Below are 21,671 nucleotides of genomic sequence, written 5' to 3'. Positions count from 1 at the left end.
AATAGATTGGGAACAAACTTTTTTTTTTCTGTGCATTCATTACCCTTTAGTATAAATGAGATTTTTGTCACCTTCACCTTATGGAATCATAAAATAATGCATTACATTGTAAGGTTTTAGTTTTAAAGTCTTATGTGGGATTTGGGTCTTCCTTAATAAATATTCTGAGACACTCACATTGCCATCCATCTCAGGAGGATAGGAATAACTCTTAGATGTGGAAGACCATCATGGATCATCTAAAAATTCTTATCAAATTTATGATAAGAAATAGTAAAAAAAAAAATGCAGATTAGTTAAATGGTTAACTCATTTAAAGATAATAACTAGGGTGAGACCACACAAACAACAGGAATAGATACCTACAAAACTAGGTGCATCATTCAACCTGACCAAAGCCATTAAAAATGTCCTATTTTTAACTGGCTCCAAATGGAGTAAAGGAATGAAGAAAGAACTACGATAATCTCTGTCAATATTACGATTATGTTCAGTTGTAAAAGGTTATTTGCAATATGAAGTAACACAATATTCAAAGACTGAATATTTATATATTCCTGAAGTTATTTTGGTTCACAATCCTAGGAGACAGTGATACCTTACATTGTATCCTGCCAATAACATTACCATCAAATGAACTATGCAGCATTCTCTGTATCAGTAAAATACCATAATTCCCAGAAGCTCCTTTTCCAAATATGAAATATTTGGGAGTTCTTGCTTGTCAACTGCCTTTCTTGGTGACTGTTTGAAGCTATGATTATTGAAAACAAAAGTCAGCTTTGCCACTAATCATAGCATTTACAACTGTTATAGCATCCTCCATGGTCCTGTGATTTGTGTTGCTTTTGGTACACATTTATAACTATTGTGGTGTCCTGCATTGTTATTTGTGAGCTTCCAACTAGCAGAATTAATGGAGAATATGGAAGCATAATTGCAAATTGTGGTCTTACCTAACAGTGGTGATTTGCTTAAAAGTGGAAGTGAAGTTGTAAGTCCAGTTACATTATTTATTTATTTATTGCTTAACAGCCATGGCGCTTAGCAGTGGAAGTGAGGTTGTGGTTGGTAAGTGAGGACTATGTGTACTATATTGGTTGCAAGTTTTGATTAAAAACCTGGGAGTTACATCTTGAGAAGTTTATTTGAAGCATCTTGAGCCAATCACAATCTCAAGCTAACCTAGTCAGAGGTTTGCTGTAAGGATGTGTGAAAATGTTGCTTTGAGTTCCCTAGAAGAACAGTAACCAAAATGGTGCAAACAAATCAGAATTCAGAATAACAGAGTTGGAAGGGATCTTGGAAGACGACCCCCAGCTCAGGCAGGAAACACTATACCATTTCAGACAGATCATTGTCCAATCTCTTCTTCCACTGTTGGAGGACCCACATCTTCTGGAGGCAAGTCATTCTACTGATTGTTTTAACTGTTGAGAAATTTGCAATAGTGGTGAATATCTGTAGCTTGGGTAGAGGATGAGGGTGAAGGTTCATTCTCTGAGCTTGGGGGTTGGTTTCTGAATGTTTCATTACCAGACTAGGTAACATCTTCCGCAGAGTTGAAATGTTACCTAGCCTGGTAACAAAACGTCAGAAACCAACCCACAAACTCGCAGAACAAACCTGTCAGGAAATTTCTCCTTAATTCTAGGTTGCTTCTCTTCTTGATTCATTTCCATCCACTGCTTCTCATCCTGCCTTCAGGTGCTTTGGAGAATAGAGTTAATTCACTCTTCTTTATGGCAGTCCCTCAGATATTGGAACTCTTCTAACATGTCACACTAGTCTTTCTTTTCATTAAACTAGACATACCCAATTCCTGTTCTTTATATGTTTTAGAACATCCAATCAAGAACGTGTTAGCAAACAGCTATGAATATTCATCAATGCCTTAGCAAGTAAGCACTCTAAAGAAAAGTACCCTAAATCTTGAAATCTATCCACTGTCTAGCTTTTACTGTGTATAGCTGCTGGACCAAACCATTCAAGAATTTGCCTGAGAAACAGAAGTTATGTGTTATCAAACTCTGTATGAAAAATCCAAGGTCAACTGAATTTGTAACTAATGACAGATTATAGAAAGCCATACTCAGATAATCCTGATGACTACCTTATTTTACAAATGAAGCAAACTATGGAATGAATATCAGTTCAGGAAAACAGAGAGCAAAATTATTCTACTCTTTATTTCATTTTGAACCTTCTTTGTTGTTGTTCATTGCCTTCATTCTATTATAATTGGCGTATTATAAATATGAGATGGAAATGTAGCATGATATTTCTCATTGTTCATCTGCTGCAGTTTGGCACCACTTAAGAGAAATAAAAAGCTCAGCAGTGAATTCAGCCATTGTATGCTGATAGAAACGATCACATGAATGTGTTATTGTAATAAATTCCTATCCAATAAGGAACAGAACAGAAATGCCTTATTTCTTCCAGTTTTCTGGGACTTCTATCTCTGCCATAATCTATGCTATCATGCAGATTCCCCTGCTAAATTGATTGAGCCAATTCAGAAACAAATGAGCATTTCCATCGGCCTTCAAAATTATAGAAGTTTACATCAGAGAATCAAAAATAATTACTTTCAGTAGTGACTGTCAGGATATATATTCCACAATTTTTGATAGCTTCTTTATTCTGGTTTAAAATCAAGATATCTTTGTTACTTTCATAAAACCTGTCTATCATTGGTATATCCAACATGAGATCAAATCAACCCTGAATGCAGTAATAGGAATGGGGATAGGGAAGTTTAGTTTCAGCTATGATGAATTCTTGTAACACCAGGGCTTTTTTTCTCATAGAATGCCCAGAACTGAGTTCTGGTACCTTTTTTGGATCAAACCTTGTAGGGTAGGCAAGGTGGGTTGTATGACATGTGTGAGTTCTGGCACCTTTGTTTTTAACAAAAAAAAGCACTGTGTAACACTAAAATATGGGAGAAAAGAAATGGCAAGCGCACACAGCAAATCTATAGCTTAATGTGAAAGAAAACAATTTAACAAATAATTAATTGAAAGACAAGAATCATTGGAGAAGGGAGCAAAAAAGATGAAATGGTGGTCTGAAAAAGCAAGCACAAAGACATATTCTAGTCTGCAATGGAAGCAATTCCATGGAAGCAATTAGGAAATCACATTGGCCAAACAAGGTCACAAGCAATTTCAATGTTTAATCCAATGAATGAAGCAACTGATTCAGCAGAATATGTTCAATATTGTCACCACTAACATAAACCTCACCATAAAACTACCCTCTAAAAGCATACTCTGCTTACAGTTTCTCTACTGCACAACAAATCTGCACAACAATGCAGTGTGCTGAAGATACTGTGAACTTTCTGTACGCTGGTCTATGACCATAACAAGGAGTTTATCCAATTTATGAATGTTGTGTTTTGAAGCAAAACATGGAAATAAAGTTACAGCTTAGTGACATTTCTAATGAATTTTAAATTACATCCTAGATCGGTGATACTTAATGGGATGCAGATACATGTAGCTCCAGTTTTGTTTGTTTTGGGGAGGGGTGGGGGTGGGGGGAGAGCTTTGTGTTTTAGATGTATGAGCCAAAGCATGGAAGTAAAGCCTCTTGAGTTGTCTGAGTACTATCTGACTTTGGAAATAGCAAAACAAAGCACAGTAATAAGAGTAAAACACCACCAGTTATGTGTCTCTGGAAGTCTGAATGCCGTTTCATGCATTTAGGCTTAACAGGGATTTAAGTATCGAAGCATCATATGACAAATAGCCAAAAAAATTCATGAGCTCCCAACAGAAACACACAATGATCAGAAACATGAGTATAGACCAGCTGAAGAATTTAAAGAGCCCTTTCTTTGCTTGGGAAGGAATGCTGATAATTTATTCTGTCATTATTTTTGTATGATAGTAATATTTCTGCTGGTTATATCTATAGACTAATATAAATGATTCTAGAAAAAAAACACTGTTCAAGTGTGATTTTTTTTCACTACTAAGATTTTTATTTTATTATTATTATTATTATTAGAAAATTCTTACATTGAAAATGTATATTTTGAAATAAGTGCACTAGCTAGCTATCATCTAAGGCCAGTTTGAAGTGTTGGGTTTTTACCAATAAAGCCTTTTAAGATGCTGCATTGGGCTATATTGAGCAATAGCTTGTCAGAGTCAAATCTGTCTATCCAGAGTACTTGTCACAAAAGGGCCTGTTATACTTCCCCATTCTGATGAGACCCATATATCATAGACCAGGAAATTGGTGTTTTCAGAGGTAGCCCCATGCTGATCATTCTCCATAGGTACATATGACTCACCTTTGCTGATATTTTGTAAACAGACTTTGCTGATAACTTCTAAACAGATCACAACAATCTTATTTCATCATTTATGTAGCCCTTAATTTAGTCTGATTACATTTATATAAAAAGTACATTTTCACATATTAGAATAGAATAGAACGGAGCGGAACGGAACGGAACGGAACAGAACAGAACAGAAAAGAACAGAACAGAACAGAACAGAACAGAATAGAATAGAATAGAATAGAATAGTTGAAAGGGACCTTGGTGGTCTTCTAGTCCAGCCTCCTGCTGAAGCAGGAGAACCTCTACTATTTCAGACAAGTGACTGTCTAGCCTCTTCTTAAAAACCTCCAGTGATGGAGTACTCATGATTTCAGGAGGCAGGTTGTTCCACTGGTTAATTGTCCTCACTGTTAGGAAGTTTCTCCTTAATTCCAGGTTGCTTCCCTCTTTGGTTAGTTTCCAACCATTATTTTGGTTTGGAAACTAAATATGGAAACATTGTTTCTTCTTCTCAGCCTTCCTAAGTAAACCAGAGAGGAAGCATAACTAAATGGACTAATTTTACCTTATTATAAGACTACATTAATAGAATCTTGCAAGTCTGAAAGCATAAACTTCTCAACACCACTTTTAACTGCTTGAAGCCATTGGGGAGGAGACTTTCTTCCCAAGTTTCTTTCTCTGATCATTAAACCATCGGGAGCTCCTCCCTCCCCTGCCTTATTGTTTCCTAGGCCAGGGGTAGGCAACTTTGGCTCTTTTATGACTCATGGACTTCAGCATGGCTGGCTCAGGAATTCTGGGAGTTGAAGTCCATGAGTCATAAAAGAGCCAAGGTTGCCTACCCCTGGCCTAGGCAGTATCTTTTCCCTTTGTTTCCAAAGACTATCCACACATTCCATTATTCTTCCTTTGGCAAAGGTCATGATGGAAGAGGTTAGAACTTGAATTTACTTTTGAATATTTATAAGTTGACCTAAGATTCTCTGCTATCTACTTCAACATTTTTTAAAAGTACAGTGTGTTCATAGCACTTTAAGCCCTTGGAGAACTAGAGACTTCTTCTCCAGATTATTTGGATTGGTCATATAATCATGCAAATAATAATTTAAAAAAAATCTGTAAATCTAAGAACCTCATAGCCAAGTGGTGACCCACATTATATCAGAAACTGATTTTTTTCCCCATTGGTTGCATTTATTAGATACATCATATGAAAGACAAAACTGTGATGCAGAGATTAGATTTTACCCATAGAACAACTGATATTTCTTAAAAACCGCTTCATTGTCAAATATAATAAAAAATTTGCAGGCCCTAGTATAAGTGGAATGGTATTGAAAAGATTGTAAAACATATCTGACTCATAGATTTTATGTTGTTGTATTTGTTTTCTTCAGTAAAAAATATTTTGCAGTTCTCACACTATATTTTACTTTAAATGGTACTTCATCCAGTTTCTAATTACATAAATTTATGAAGCCACCCAGCATTAATGTATGTGGCTTAGGATGAAAATAGGAGTTCTTTTTGGTAAGCATGTGTCACTAAGCTGTAACTGCTTCTCATATGAAGCTGGTAAAAAGTAAAAATGTCAACTGAATAAAAAACCATAACTTATTTTTAGTCATAATGAAAACAAAGTGCCACGTATCTGTTTGATTAGTGAACTAAGTGTATAGCATGAATTATAGGGAAATACATTTTCTGTGTATTTGGGATCATTACTGAAATATGCTTATGTATCTAGCATTTTAGCATCTTCATATGAGAAAAATAGAAGCTTAGCCATGTTTCAAATGAAATATACTGGACTTCTACTGCAATTACTGTATACAAAAATTGTAGGCTGAAAAATAGAGCTGTGCAGAGTTTGGCAGAATTATGAAAGTGATTTGATGGAATCACCTTATCGAAGAGATTCCTAAATTAGGTTCTGTTCCACTGTTTCTCTGATTTTTTCAGTAGCCTTCTGCATATGCACAGAAGATGCCCATCTTAAAGCACACCACATTCAGGAAAACTGTGAATGCTAAAAACAAAATGTCAGGTGGATTAGCCCTTTTGAAAAAAAGATAAATAGTTACAACATGTCCTCTTGGTTATAGCAGTCCTGAGTGATGTGCCAATTGCTATCTTAACTCAGTCTTCCTCAGAACAGTAAGAAAAAAAATGTAAAACGGATGGCCTAGGTACATTACCTTAAGTTCCTGAAACAAATGTGAGATTTAAATCATTCCATATCATCTCATGACTCAATAAATGAAACACATTGGAGATGAATAGAAGATGGAAGATTTTCTCCAGGTTATGGTTTTAGAGAGTTTCTCTTTGAGACGATTAGGGAAATCACGTCTCACTTTTCCTCATTTCCCTCACAAGTTTTAAAATCTTCTGGGATACATTTCTATTGCATCACAACAATATTTATTCTGTGAACTCTCCAAGATATGAATACAGTATTTTCCCATCATCTCCATTATGCATGTCTGGAAACCATCAAGCTGCAAGGAAACAACAACAGTAACCAATATATATATTTTCCCATCAATGGAGATGATGGGACTATGTGTATATATATATATATATATATATATATATATATATATATATATATATATATATATATATATATGTAGGTCTTTGGTTGTTCGGGTTTTCTCCCGCGTAAAATTGGAAGTGTCTTGGCGACGTTTCGACGAAGTCCCATTCGTCATCTTCAGGCTGGTGTTTTCAGCTTCGTGCTTCGAGCAGCAATGTGTGGTCTTAGCTGTTTCTTCCTTTTAACTGCCAGTGGGGGTATGAACTGATTGGGTGGGAGCTTGGCTGTGTTCTGATTGGGTGGAGGTGTGTTCTGATTGGTTAGGGCGTGGCTGTGCTCTGATTGGCTGGGGGGTTGGCTGTGCTCTGATTGGCTGGGGGAGTGTTCTGTTTGGTTGTGCTCAGGTTAGTCTGAGTTGCAGAGGGGTTTAAGATTTTGGGCTGCCTTGCTATTTTTTGGCTTCGCGTTTGTGGTCGTGCCTCATTTTCATGGAGGGTGTCAGTTTGCTTCATGTATGGATTGGAGGGGTTTAAAGTGGCTAATGATGCAGCTCTGGTCTGGCTTCTGGTTTGTGGTCGTGCCTCATCATCGGTGTGGCTTTGGGTTTGCTTTTTGCGTGGATGTGTGGTGGTGACATCCTGTGTGGTTTTTGTGAGTGTGGGTCTGGTATCATTTTTTGTATTAGGGAGTCATTTGTCAATAAGGGCGGGTTTCCAAATCCAAGACGAAGAACAAGAAAACGGCAAAGCCCTCCTCCCATACATAAAAGGCACCACAGACAGAATCAGTAAGATCCTCCATAAACACAACATCAAAACAGCATTCTGCACAAACAGAAAAATATCCACCATCCTTAGAAACCCCAAAGATAAAATTGAATTAGAAAATCAAGGAGTATACGAAATCCCATGCACCACTTGTCCCACCACATACATCGGACAAACCAACAGAAGAATAAGTGCACGCATTGAAGAACATAAGAACTCAGTCAAAAAAGAGGAACCAACATCTTCCCTGGTCCAACACCTTAAAGCCACAGGACATGAAATTGACTTTAAAAATACCAGAACCATTGCCAAAAGTGAACATTTTAATAACAGAATAATCAGAGAAGCCATCGAGATAGAAAAACGCCCACACAGCATGAACAAGCGAGATGATACCTCCCGCCTACCAGCCATTTGGAAACCCGCCCTTATTGACAAACGACTCCCTAACACAAAAAATGATACCAGACCCACACTCACAAAAACCACACAGGATGTCACCACCACACATCCACGCAAAAAGCAAACCCAAAGCCACACCGATGATGAGGCACGACCACAAACCAGAAGCCAGACCAGAGCTGCATCATTAGCCACTTTAAAGCCCTCCAATCCATACATGAAGCAAACTGACACCCTCCATGAAAATGAGGCACGACCACAAACGCGAAGCCAAAAAATAGCAAGGCAGCCCAAAATCTTAAACCCCTCTGCAACTCAGACTAACCTGAGCACAACCAAACAGAACACTCCCCCAGCCAATCAGAGCACAGCCAACCCCCCAGCCAATCAGAGCACAGCCAACCCCCCAGCCAATCAGAGCACAGCCAGCCCCTAACCAATCAGAACACACCTCCACCCAATCAGAACACAGCCAAGCTCCCACCCAATCAGTTCATACCCCCACTGGCAGTTAAAAGGAAGAAACAGCTAAGACCACACATTGCTGCTCGAAGCACGAAGCTGAAAACACCAGCCTGAAGATGACGAATGGGACTTCGTCGAAACGTCGCCAAGACACTTCCAATTTTACGCGGGAGAAAACCCGAACAACCAAAGACCTACATATATATATATATATATATATATATATATATATATATATATATATATGGTCTTAGCTGTTTCTTCCTTTTAACTGCCAGTGGGGGTATGAACTGATAGGGTGGGAGCTTGGCTGTGTTCTGGTTGGGTGGAGGTGTGTTCTGATTGGCTAGGGGCTTGGCTGTGCTCTGATTGGCTGGGGGGTTGGCTGTGCTCTGATTGGCTGGGGGGTTGGTTGTGCTTTGATTGGCTGGTGGAGTGTTCTGTTTGGTTGTGCTCAGGTTAGTCTGAGTTGCAGAGGGGTTTAAGATTTTGGGCTGCCTTGCTATTTTTTGGCTTCGCATTCGTGGTCGTGCCTCCTCTTCATGGAGGGTGTCAGTTTGCTTCATGTATAGATTGGAGGGGTTTAAAGTGGCTAATGATGCAGCTGTGGTCTGGCTTCTGGTTTGTGGTCATGCCTCATCATCGGTGTGGCTTTGGGTTTATTTTTTGCGTGGATGTGTGGTGGTGACATCCTATGTGGTTTTTGTGAGTGTGGGTCTGGTATCATTTTTTGTGTTAGGGAGTCATTTGTCAATAAGGGCGGGTTTCCAAATGGCTGGTAGGCGGGAGGTATCATCTCGCTTGTTCATGCTGTGTGGGCGTTTTTCTATCTCGATGGCTTCTCTGATTATTCTGTTATTGAAATGTTCACTTTTGGCAATGGTTCTGGTATTTTTAAAGTCAATTTCATGTCCTGTGGCTTTAAGGTGTTGGACCAGGGAAGATGTTGGTTCCTCTTTTTTGACTGAGTTCTTATGTTCTTCAATGCGTGCACTTATTCTTCTGTTGGTTTGTCCAATGTATGTGGTGGGACAAGTGGTGCATGGGATTTCGTATACTCCTTGATTTTCTAATTCAATTTTATCTTTGGGGTTTCTAAGAATGGTGGATATTTTTCTGTTTGTGCAAAATGCTGTTTTGATGTTGTGTTTATGGAGGATCTTACTGATTCTTACTGGTGCCTTTTATGTATGGGAGGAGGGCTTTGCCGTTTTCTTGTTCTTTGTCTTGGATTTTAGTTGAAACGTCACCAAGACACTTCCAATTTTATGTTGGAGAAAACCCGAACAACCAAAGACCTACATATATATATATACATATATACATACATACATACATACATACATACATACATACATACATACATACATGTTGGGGATTAGACAGACTGGAATCCTTCTAAAATCTAGTTTTCTATGGAAGAAAATAAGCTACTAGTTAGCTGAGGTAGGCAAAAATTTCAATGAATCCTCCTATTCGAGGAGATGTGTTGTTCCCCTCCCTTATTACTATCTTCCCTGGTCCAACACCTTAAAGCCACAGGACATGAAATTGACTTTAAAAATACTAGAACCATTGCCAAAAGTGAACATTTCAATAACAGAATAATCAGAGAAGCCATCGAGATAGAAAAACGCCCACACAGCATGAACAAGCGAGATGATACCTCCTGCCTACCAGCCATTTGGAAACCCGCCCTTATTGACAAACGACTCCCTAATACAAAAAATGATACCAGACCCACACTCACAAAAACCACACAGGATGTCACCACCACACATCCACGCAAAAAGCAAACCCAAAGCCACACCGATGATGAGGCACGACCACAAACCAGAAGCCAGACCAGAGCTGCATCATTAGCCACTTTAAAGCCCTCCAATCCATACATGAAGCAAACTGACACCCTCCATGAAAATGAGGCACGACCACAAACGCGAAGCCAAAAAATAGCAAGGCAGCCCAAAATCTTAAACCCCTCTGCAACTCAGACTAACCTGAGCACAACCAAACAGAACACTCCCCCAGCCAATCAGAGCACAGCCAACCCCCCAGCCAATCAGAGCACAGCCACCCCCCCAGCCAATCAGAGCACAGCCACGCCCCTAACCAATCAGAACACACCTCCACCCAATCAGAACACAGCCAAGCTCCCACCCAATCAGTTCATACCCCCACTGGTAGTTAAAAGGAAGAAACAGCTAAGACCACACATTGCTGCTTGAAACACGAAGCTGAAAACACCAGCCTGAAGATGACGAATGGGACTTCGTCGAAACGTCGCCAAGACACTTCCAATTTTATGCGGGAGAAAACCCGAACAACCAAAGACCTACATACAAACACCCACGAAAACCTCAGAAAACAAATATCGAACCTCTACGGGGAGGAAATCCACCATCTGACCAGGACCTATGAAAAACTTGAAATCCAAAGAGCTTCCATTTTATGCGACCTCACATTCCTACGCAACTGCCAAGATCAAAATCTAATCCGCACATGTTTCCAACTGAAATTCCACTCCAACTCTGCAGCCACCAAACGGATCCTGAAAAGAACAGAATTGGCCCTAATCAGAAATGAACTTCACACAAAAAGATTCCGCCTAGACCGAATTAACAAAGATCTCCTCACACTCTACCTCAAACTCAGCAACAAGATCCACCCCGCACTTTGGGACAAATCCAAACAACTCGCCGTCTGGAGAGCCGAAACACAGGCCACCCTCAAGACAGATACACACACCAACAAACTCCGAAGACTACAAGAATGCCAGAAACAAACCCCTCCTCCCTCACAGCCACACATGAAACAAACAGTGCATAACATCTCAGATAGGATCCTCACCAAAGCCGAAACCAATGTCCTTTCCAAAGGATTCAACTTTGCAGTCACTCCCAAACACATCCCCACTGAAACCATTATATGTGGAGTTGAAACCAGCCTGACCAAAATCAACCCTGACGACGCTAACAGAATCAGACTCGAAATCACCAATATCCTCTGTACCAGCAAGCCACCCAAAAGCAACTTACCCAAAGAGGAACAGACAGCACTACGTAACCTGAAAGAAGACACCAGCATAATAATCCTACCAGCAGACAAGGGCAACGCCACGGTGGTTATGAACACATCTGACTACCAAACCAAATTAACCAACCTACTCCAAGACTCCACATACAAACCCCTAAATACAGATCCCACCACCTACCTGGAAAAAAACACCAGATCCAAAATAAAAGCCTCCCCCATTAGCGAAGAGATCCAGCAAAAAATCATTTCCAGAGAGAAATCATCCAGATGCCCCAAACTCTATGGTCTCCCCAAGATACACAAGGAAGGAACCCCACTCAGACCTATAGTCAGCTCCATAGGCTCACCTCTACAAAACCTAGCCAAATTTCTCGCCAAACAACTACAGCCCTATGCAGAATCCATCACCTCACACGTAAAAAACTCATTCCAGTTTATAGAGATCATAAAGAAACAAAACTTACAGCCCAGCGACCTACTCGTGAGCTTCAATGTCATATCCCTCTTCACCCAAGTGCCTATCAAAGAAGCCTTGACAGCTATCCAAAACAAATATAACCCCCCCAAACACATCTTAGATCTGACCAACCACTGCCTATCCAACACATACTTCATCTATAATGGACAAAAATACAAACAAACAGAAGGAGCACCCATGGGATCACCCCTCTCACCTGTCATTGCCAACCTCTACATGGAACACTTTGAAACCCAAGCTCTAGAAAAATCGGATCACAAACCCAAACTCTGGCTCAGATACGTAGACGACACCTTCATAATCTGGCCACATGGGAAAGAAAAACTGGACAACTTCCTCACACACCTCAACAGCCTACACCCCAAAATACAGTTCACCATGGAAACAGAAGCTAACAACCAACTTCCCTTCCTGGATGTCTTAGTCTACAAGAAATCCAATGGCTCCCTAGGACACACCATCTACCAGAAGAAAACACACACAAACCGCTATCTGCACGCTCTCTCACACCACCACCCAGCACAGATCAACTCTGTAGCCAAGACACTCATCTCCAGAACAAAACGCTTAGCTGACGAACAACACCTAAAAACCGAACTACACACTCTCACCAATGTACTAACATCCAATGGATTCCAAAGAAATAAGATTACAAACCTAATCCAAAAAGAAACCCCCACTAAAATCCAAGACGAAGAACAAGAAAACATATATATATAATACTAAAAATAAAAGAATGATTCCTGGTGTATGCATGATTTGTTTGCATGATGTTGGCAGGAGCCAACGAAAGCTAGGTCTGCTTTTTTAAAAACTTTTAAATGTTTTATATTTAAACTTTTAATGTTTTAACTCTTCCTAGTGGTCACGTTTTATTTCCTTATATATATATATATATATATATATATATATATATATATATATATATGTAGGTCTTTGGTTGTTCGGGTTTTCTCCCGCGTAAAATTGGAAGTGTCTTGGCGACGTTTCGACGAAGTCCCATTCGTCATCTTCATGCTGGTGTTTTCAGCTTCGTGCTTTGAGCAGCAATGTGTGGTCTTAGCTGTTTCTTCCTTTTAACTGCCAGTGGGGGTATGAACTGATTGGGTGGGAGCTTGGCTGTGTTCTGATTGGGTGGAGGTGTGTTCTGATTGGTTAGGGGCGTGGCTGTGCTCTGATTGGCTGGGGGGGTTGGCTGTGCTCTGATTGGCTGGGGGGTTGGCTGTGCTCTGATTGGCTGGGGGAGTGTTCTGTTTGGTTGTGCTCAGGTTAGTCTGAGTTGCAGAGGGGTTTAAGATTTTGGCTGCCTTGCTATTTTTTGGCTTCGCGTTTGTGGTCGTGCCTCATTTTCATGAAGGGTGTCAGTTTGCTTCATGTATGGATTGGAGGGCTTTAAAGTGGCTAATGATGCAGCTCTGATCTGGCTTCTGGTTTGTGGTCGTGCCTCATCATCGGTGTGGCTTTGGGTTTGTTTTTTGCGTGGATGTGTGGTGGTGACATCCTGTGTGGTTTTTGTGAGTGTGGGTCTGGTATCATTTTTTGTGTTAGAGAGTCGTTTGTCAATAAGGGCGGGTTTCCAAATGGCTGGTAGGAGGACGAAGCACGAAGCTGAAACCACCAGCCTGAAGATGACGAATGGGACTTCGTCAAAATGTCGCCAAGACACTTCCAATTTTACGCAGGAGAAAACCCGAATAACCAAAGACCTACACACATATACATACATATATATACACACATATACACACATATACATCCATCCATCCATCCATACATATATATATATATATATGTTTTCTGAGTTTTTCGCGGGTGTTTGCAGGTTGTTCCACTGGTTAATTGTTCTAATGGTCAGGAAGTTTCTCCTTAGTTCTAGGTTGCTTCTCTCCTTGATTAGTTTCCACCCATTGCTTCTTGTCCTGCCTTCAGGCACTTTGGAGAATAGCGTGACTCCCTCTTCTTTGTGGCAGCCCCTGAGATATTGGAACACTGCTATCATGTCCCCCCTCGTCCTTCTGTTCATTAAACTAGACATACCCAATTCCAGCAAGATAAAGAGAGGGACAAGGGAAGCACAATCAGAGTCGCAAGTTTCTATTAATGTAACTGTTACAAATAAAAGCAGTCCTGATATATATATATATATATATATATATATATATATATATATATATATATATATATATATATTTGTTTTCTGAGGTTTTCGTGGGTATTTGTATGTAGGTCTTTGGTTGTTCGGGTTTTCTCCCACGTAAAATTGGAAGTGTCTTGGCGACGTTTCGACGAAGTCCCATTCGTCATCTTCAGGCTGGTGCTTTCAGCTTCGTGCCTCGAGCAGCAATGTGTGGTCTTAGCTGTTTCTTCCTTTATATACACACACACACACACACACACACACACACACACACACACACACACATATATATATATATATATATATATATATATATATATATATATATATATATATTTCTTGTTTTTTTTTAGTCTGCTCCACTTTGTAAGGTACTGTGTATGAGAGACTCTCTTAAAATACCGTCTGTAGTTCTGACTACTACATGAAATGATGTTAAACCAACATTAGGCAGCTTTCATTATAATTAGTAATAATAACAATAATTATAAGTTTTGAATGCCACTTGTTATATCTATAAGTATATACTTTTCTTGTCGTATAATTCATTAATTATGGGAAACATTAGCTAAGAAGAACAGTTTTTACACCAACCTATATTGAGAACAATTGTTTAGTTGAAGAAAGCATCCATGATAAAATATATAAGACATGTTTCTGACTGGCTCAATCATTAATTTGGGGGGAATGTAATATGAATCTTGCCTCCTAAAATATTTACTTCTCCTTGAAGTATTCAGGTTTCAAGACTGACAATATTACACAAAATAACTGCTATTTGGGTATGTATTCAAATAGGTTATGAAATGTTCTTGAAATCTAATAATATTAGGTATATGATCTCAAAGGTGTTTTTTCCAAACGGCAATGGAACTTCCTTGTTTTTTTTTCTTTTGAAAATGTTTCGCTTCTTTTCCAAGATGCTTCTTCAGTTCTAAATGACTGTCCGAACTGAAGAAGCTTCTTGGATGAAAAGTGAAATGTTTTAAGAAAAGAAAAGAAAAGAAAGTCCAGTTACCTTTTGGAAAAAGCACCTTTGGGATAACTATGACCTGGATAATTGAGACTCTCCATAGACATCAAGTACATGATATATATTCAAACTATGCAAGGAAAACAGAATAGGAGAAAAAGTTGCCAAATAAAGAACACATTTCATAACTAAAATGTTCTGCGTGCTTAGCTGTTTATAATGGAAAAAAAATATGAAACTGCTCGCAAATTATTCCAGGTGCATTAAATACAGATGGTGCCACTATTAGTTTCTTTTTCTTTAGGTTTTTTTTTAGCTCATTAATTATAGGGTAGAAAACTCTGTAATAGTTACTGCTATTACTGTTTTAGCAAACAATGGCTTGAAAAATATTGTTTTTCCTTCAGGAGATAAGACAGCAAGTAAGATAAATATTAAGAATTAAACTGATTCAGTTTTTTTATAGCAGAATATCAACTGTCCTGTTATATAGATTGACAGTTTTTTGGACTTTATGGGGTGCTTGTTATAGAAATATTATTTTATTGTTTTTGGATTTCCAGGTAATAAGTGGAAAGCATTATTTTAAAATATGCATGTCTTGTTCTACTCTCAAGTTAGGTAATGCTAAGTTTGAATGACTTTTTTGTCCAGGAAAACAAAATATCTTCTGCCACAATAATTATTCTAATCTCATTAGTACCACCTCTAATCTATGAGCTATTCTGCTTTGGAGCTGATCTTGGTCTTTCAAATGTCATTCATCTGGAATAGGGAGAGCTCTGTTAGTTTGAAAAATTGCATATGAAAACTTGATGAATACAAATATATGGGCGTGAAGCAGCCATTCCACACTGCTATATAATGGCTTTGCCAGCTGGTTTGGAAAATCTTGTTTAAATAATATTCAGCAATCAACTTTGGGTTCTTTATCTTTTGGATTAGTCTCTGGTGCTTACGGTTGCCTAACATATTTATTTATTTATTCCCATATTAAAACTATTGAAACCAAATGCATGAAAACAAACAAACAAAAAAAACCTGATACCAAGTCAACTTCTGATATGCATACACTAGCCTACCATGCTGAACAATTTGAGATGCATTCATTGTGAGGAATTACAGGCCATGATTGCTCTTTATTGCAACTAGTTTGAGAACACTAGGAGGAATGGATGTCCTTGGAACCAGGAAGACTTATCTTTCCAAATGCTGGCAGTGGAACTGCAAATAAAGAAGGGGGGCAGATACATCACTAAATTTTCTGGATTAATTATTGGATTAATCTGATTCAGCAGATGAAGATATCAGAGTAATTGTGACATACAATTTTTGTCTTAATTGTTACTAAGTAGTTCAGCAGAACCTATAATTTAATTGACTCCCTTATTTTTTTTTATTTCTTCAGTAGTATTTATATTAATAAAATGTGGTATATACTTAATCTTATCTCCTGTGTCGCTTCTAGTCTATGGGGAAAACACATACTTAAAGGGCTATGCTATATTCATAATATATATTGTTTAGAATAGTTCATTAGTGAAAGTCAGTTTGATATAGTAGTTTAAAGGCACTGAGGTAGAAACTGGATGCTTATAAACACACACACATAAACACATATATACAAAATATCACTTCAGTAAATTATGCTCTCACATGGATTTGCCTTATGAATGACATAATGAAGATTAAGTTCTCCAAAGGAATGATCATTTTGGTATTTCTAATGATTCTGATGCTTTGTAGTTCTGAGTTGTCAATTATACCGATAAACAATAGTGACCACTATAGTCCATACTAAATATTTAATGTGTTTGGTGGGCAGCCTTCTTGGGAATCAGGCAGATGTGTAAGTTCCAATATATATATAGATTTCCCTTCAGTAGTATTTCTTTAATTATTAAAGAATGAATGACATTTGCAAAATTTAAGATGAAAATGAACATGATAGGTTTTTTAGTCAAATGCAGATAGTGTTAAAATATTAATTGATGCCATAATATGAAACATCTAGCATTAGTGTTCAAGTGGGCAGCAGCTAAGTATTGACCAGTTGTATGAGTTTTCTCCAGACTAAAAAAATAAATAAATTTTGAAAACTAAACAGGATGGGATTTTGGAGGAGAGGTATAGAGGGAGAAGTTGGCAAAAGATACATACAGTAAATATATTGGATCTGGTTTCCCTCTGTGAGGGAAACAAGTTCTTGGAGAATTGGGATTGTGTTAGCAAGATAGAAATAATGTGTGCTAATTGGGACAACCTTGATGCCCTTATCTCTCAACTAATATGTTTCTTTTTAAGACAATATTCTTTCTTGAGGATACTTATAGAAGAAGAGTGAGGTAGTAAGTTCAGGCTTGCTAATTATGAATATGCATGCTTACATTATCTGTTACCTATGCATATGTATTAGAGGACAGGAAGACCTGGAGGAACATTGTCCATGGGGTCACGATGGGTCGGACACGACTTCGCAATTAACAACAACAACATGCATATGTATAAATATCATTTTCTCCTCCTTTCCCGAAATGTATAAACATGAATGATCCTTTTGTCTGTAGAAATTCCTCCCATTATTTTCTGGAGAGAAATTTCTACACTGTACACTAAATAAATGTTAACCTCAGTGAGCCTTGATTATTGTTTTTTTTTGGGGGGAGGGGGAACTCTTGTATTTGAATCTATAGTCTACAGAGAAAGCCATTCCAGACTAAAAACCCCAATGACTCCTTCTGGGAGAAACAATGGGTTGGTAGCTGAAAATGATCTCAACTACTCCATTGTAAAATCCTTTAATGGGGAATTGTCCCAGAGTGGAACATACGCAACCTACTATGTGCTTTCTGGAATGCCCATACACACAACTCATCTGGCCTTCTATCATTTGTCTGCATCAACAATTACCAAATTATTAATCTGAGAGTGAGATAGGTGGTACTTAAATTTGATAAATAAATAATCTGGTTGGAAAGATTTGTTAACATTATCAATCATGCTAAAACAGAAGGAATTGTTTAAATGATAAAGTAAGAACCTGACACCTAAAATGTATAATGATTTTGCTCATGTGGATTGTCTGGTAGCATACACATAGGTGCAACATGAAATTAAAATAAAAAGAGACCTACAGACAAAATGATGTTACTTCAATGTATATATTCCTCTTATTTCCATCACTAATGATGTGAACGGAAGGAGTTTAAAAAGCAATGCAAAACAAGGATAAAGCAGTGTTAGATCAGGCATTAAAATGAATGTAAACAAAGCAATGTGAGTTCATAAAGTTTGTAATGATGGGTTCCTGTGCCACTCAAGCACAATGTGAGTACTAAGGAAATCATTTGTATCAATATAAAAAAGGAAACCATCAGCTAACAGTGCAATTTTCCCTAACTGAATTGCATACAAAATCTCTTTGGAGAAAAAAGAAACTCTAGCTAATATCTTGTAAAAATTCTAATCAGGATCAACATATCAAAATATGTTGAATGGTGTAGAATGATCAGCAGAATTCAATTACTTAATCAATTAAGAGCAAACGCTATCAGTTATGGAGTTTCAGTATGCTACTCAGATCAAATATCAAATTGTCAGAAGTACATAAAACCAATATCATTTAGATATTCTTGACATTCTGATAATAATTTAGTTTTTTTTTTAAAAAAAAAATATGAGATCCCATCACCTGAAGGATCACTGTTAATATATGACATTGATTTTCTAGCAAGAATCAGATATTTTTTTCTTATTTTCACCCTGCATAAAACTTTCTAACTGAATCTTAATATTTACATGTAAATAAATTGAATAAAACTTTAGGTGGAGGTCGGTGGGGGAGTGATAAATCATCTTCATGACATCACAGGGCAAAATTCACTGCTTATGTACTTATAGAATGTCATGACACAAGTAAAGAAAAACTTGTATTATAGCAACACAATACAATGCTTACTAATTTAACATCTGTGTAAGTGTAATTGCAGTTGCTAAATTAATGTCTTTGTTAGTATATTTCTTTTAAAAAAACAAATTTTATTGGGTTTTTTAATTTTGAAAACAAAGTACTCAGGACACACCATGGTGATAGGGTAATCATACATCCAAAAACAAAACATATATACATAGTACAATCAATACATCAAATATTTCCTCTCTTTTTCTTTCAAATAGCATAGTATATTTAAAATAATCCAATTCTAGCTTAAATTTATTCAACCTGAACCTGTTTTAAAGCTTTATGGATTTAAAATACCGTAATCAAATTAACTTTAAATAAAAACATTATCAATTCAGGTATCCCTTCCAAATATATTCTAGTTTCTTAATTTTAACATACATCTTATTTATTTCCTCTTCCACTAATATCCCCTATTTAAAATAAAATATTGATCTATCCTATACATATCTAATTCATCAATTAATCAATCTCTTTAAGCTGACAGAATAATATCAGACCTTAAATCATTTCAATCCATTAGACAAACTTCAAATTACATCCAGTTAATTATCATAACTACTAATATCCATGTCATCAAACAAGCACATCATCTTGTTAAATTAACTCAATTAATTATTAATTCAGTCCCCCTTATTTCTTAGTCCTTAAAACAGTCCATAAATCAACAGTGACTTTTAATCCATTACACATCATTTTAAATTTCTATTTTCAGTCTTATTCTGGCCTTCTTTCTATGCCAGGCAGGTTTCCATAACCAAGCTTCCCTTTCAACCGATAAATCTTTATTGCTTGTAGTGCCCTTTGAAGCGATAGGAATCCCATCCTCTGTATCAGGCCTCTGTTTCTCTCATCCTTAAAGCTTCGTTGTTTTAAAGTTTCAAGTCTTAATCTTTGGTTCTTCTGGTCCTCAAAAATATAAATGACATGTTTATAAGGTAAAGTCTCTTTTATCTCAGTTGTTTCCTCTTCTAGTAAGTTTTGATTTGTAGAATGCTCATATATAGCCTGGAGATCAAAAACAAAACATATATACATGTGTTGAAAATTTGAAGTGGAACTTCTGGTTCTTAATTCTGTAGTAAACTTTTTTATTGTACCACATATTTCTGCAGTAGCCTCATAAATCTTTTCCAATATAAGTTTGCAGTTTAATTGTAACTGAGCTTTCTCCATATTGATAGTAATTGAAGAGAGTCTCTTTTTTCCTTTTTTTGTGGAGGCTGTATTTAATAAAAGTTGAGCAGTATCCACCCCCAAAATTCCCACTGCTACATCAGTTTATCTTTTCTCTTGAAAAAATTTGAAAGTCAGGTCTATTCCTCCAAAGAATAGCCAGAAGATTGCAATATTAGGTTTTCGCCAGTAGATGTCCTCAATAGATTAAAAAAAATCTTTTCCAGACACCATTTTTTTGCCCTTTTTTTTCTCTCTTTTGAAATATGATGTGAAAAAAGAAATACTCTTCAAGCATAAAGTAATAGTACAGTTCTTAAAAAAAAGTTTTTTTCTGTACCCCAAAACAGATGAAAATAAGATTTAGTCTCTAAAATTTTATTCTATTCCTTTGTTCAATGCCTTTCTTCCCAAACATATAGAAGCTGCTTTTTCAAAACAGGGAAATAGCTCCAACAAAACTCTTACAGGCAAAAAAGAAGCAAAAGAGAGTAAAGCGAGGAGCCAAAAAAAAAAGTCTCACTGGATTCACCACGGTGGTTCTCAATGCTTAGATGTTGTTTGACTTGCAGTTTGAAGCAACTGGGTGATTGGCCATTTTACTGGCCGATTTTCCTTCTCCATCGGCCCTCAAAGATGGCTCGGACAGCTGGAGGAGCCATTGCTCCTCCACACCGAGCGAAGCCTCGTCAACAGAAGTTGCACCCTCCAGGGCGACTTTCGACCCACATAAGGGTCTACCGGCGCAGGGAAAATTAGCGACTAGGGACGCCGCAATCCAGAACCAGAAGTCATCTTTGTTAGTAAATTTATAAAAAGAAAATAAAATGGGAATGGGTGGACACAGAAACAAATCTTCTGATGCTTTTGTTAAAGTACAAGAAATCACTAGATTATTTTAAATTATTATCTTTAAATCATTTGTGTTCTATATTAAACAATATCTGATCTAATGCAAGACAAAAGATTTCTTAGACAACTATTTCTTCAGTGAAAATATATAATATGTTAACTAAATAAGGCTCCAAGACTACAAATGGGATTCATTGTGGATGGGGATTATAGATGATTGTAGATGATTTAGATTTAGGGATTGAAGAAATATTCTTATTTTCAGGGCTTTATTATAATCAAAGAAAGAGCCAATTTGGTATAGTGGTAAAGGCACTAGGTTAGAAAACAAGAAACTGTAAGTTTTAGTCCTGTTTTAGGCACAAAGCCAGTTGTCTGTTGGTCCTAGGGAGAAGACAATAACAAACCACTTCCAAAATTTTGCCAAGAAAATTTCAGGGACTTGTTCAGGCAGTTGCAAGGAGTAAAAAATGACTTCAAGAAGGGAGAAAGAGGGAGGGGCTGCGAGGTGGGATGGGGATGAGGATGGGGGATGGGAAGAAGAAAAAGATGAAGGAGGAGGAGGAGGAAGAGGGAGGGGGAGCA

This window comes from Crotalus tigris, unplaced genomic scaffold (assembly GCF_016545835.1).
Source record: "Crotalus tigris isolate CLP2741 ecotype Arizona unplaced genomic scaffold, ASM1654583v1 scf7180000017868.301814, whole genome shotgun sequence".
NCBI classification, from domain to species: domain Eukaryota; kingdom Metazoa; phylum Chordata; class Lepidosauria; order Squamata; family Viperidae; genus Crotalus; species Crotalus tigris.
This window is presented reverse-complemented; position numbering follows the sequence as displayed.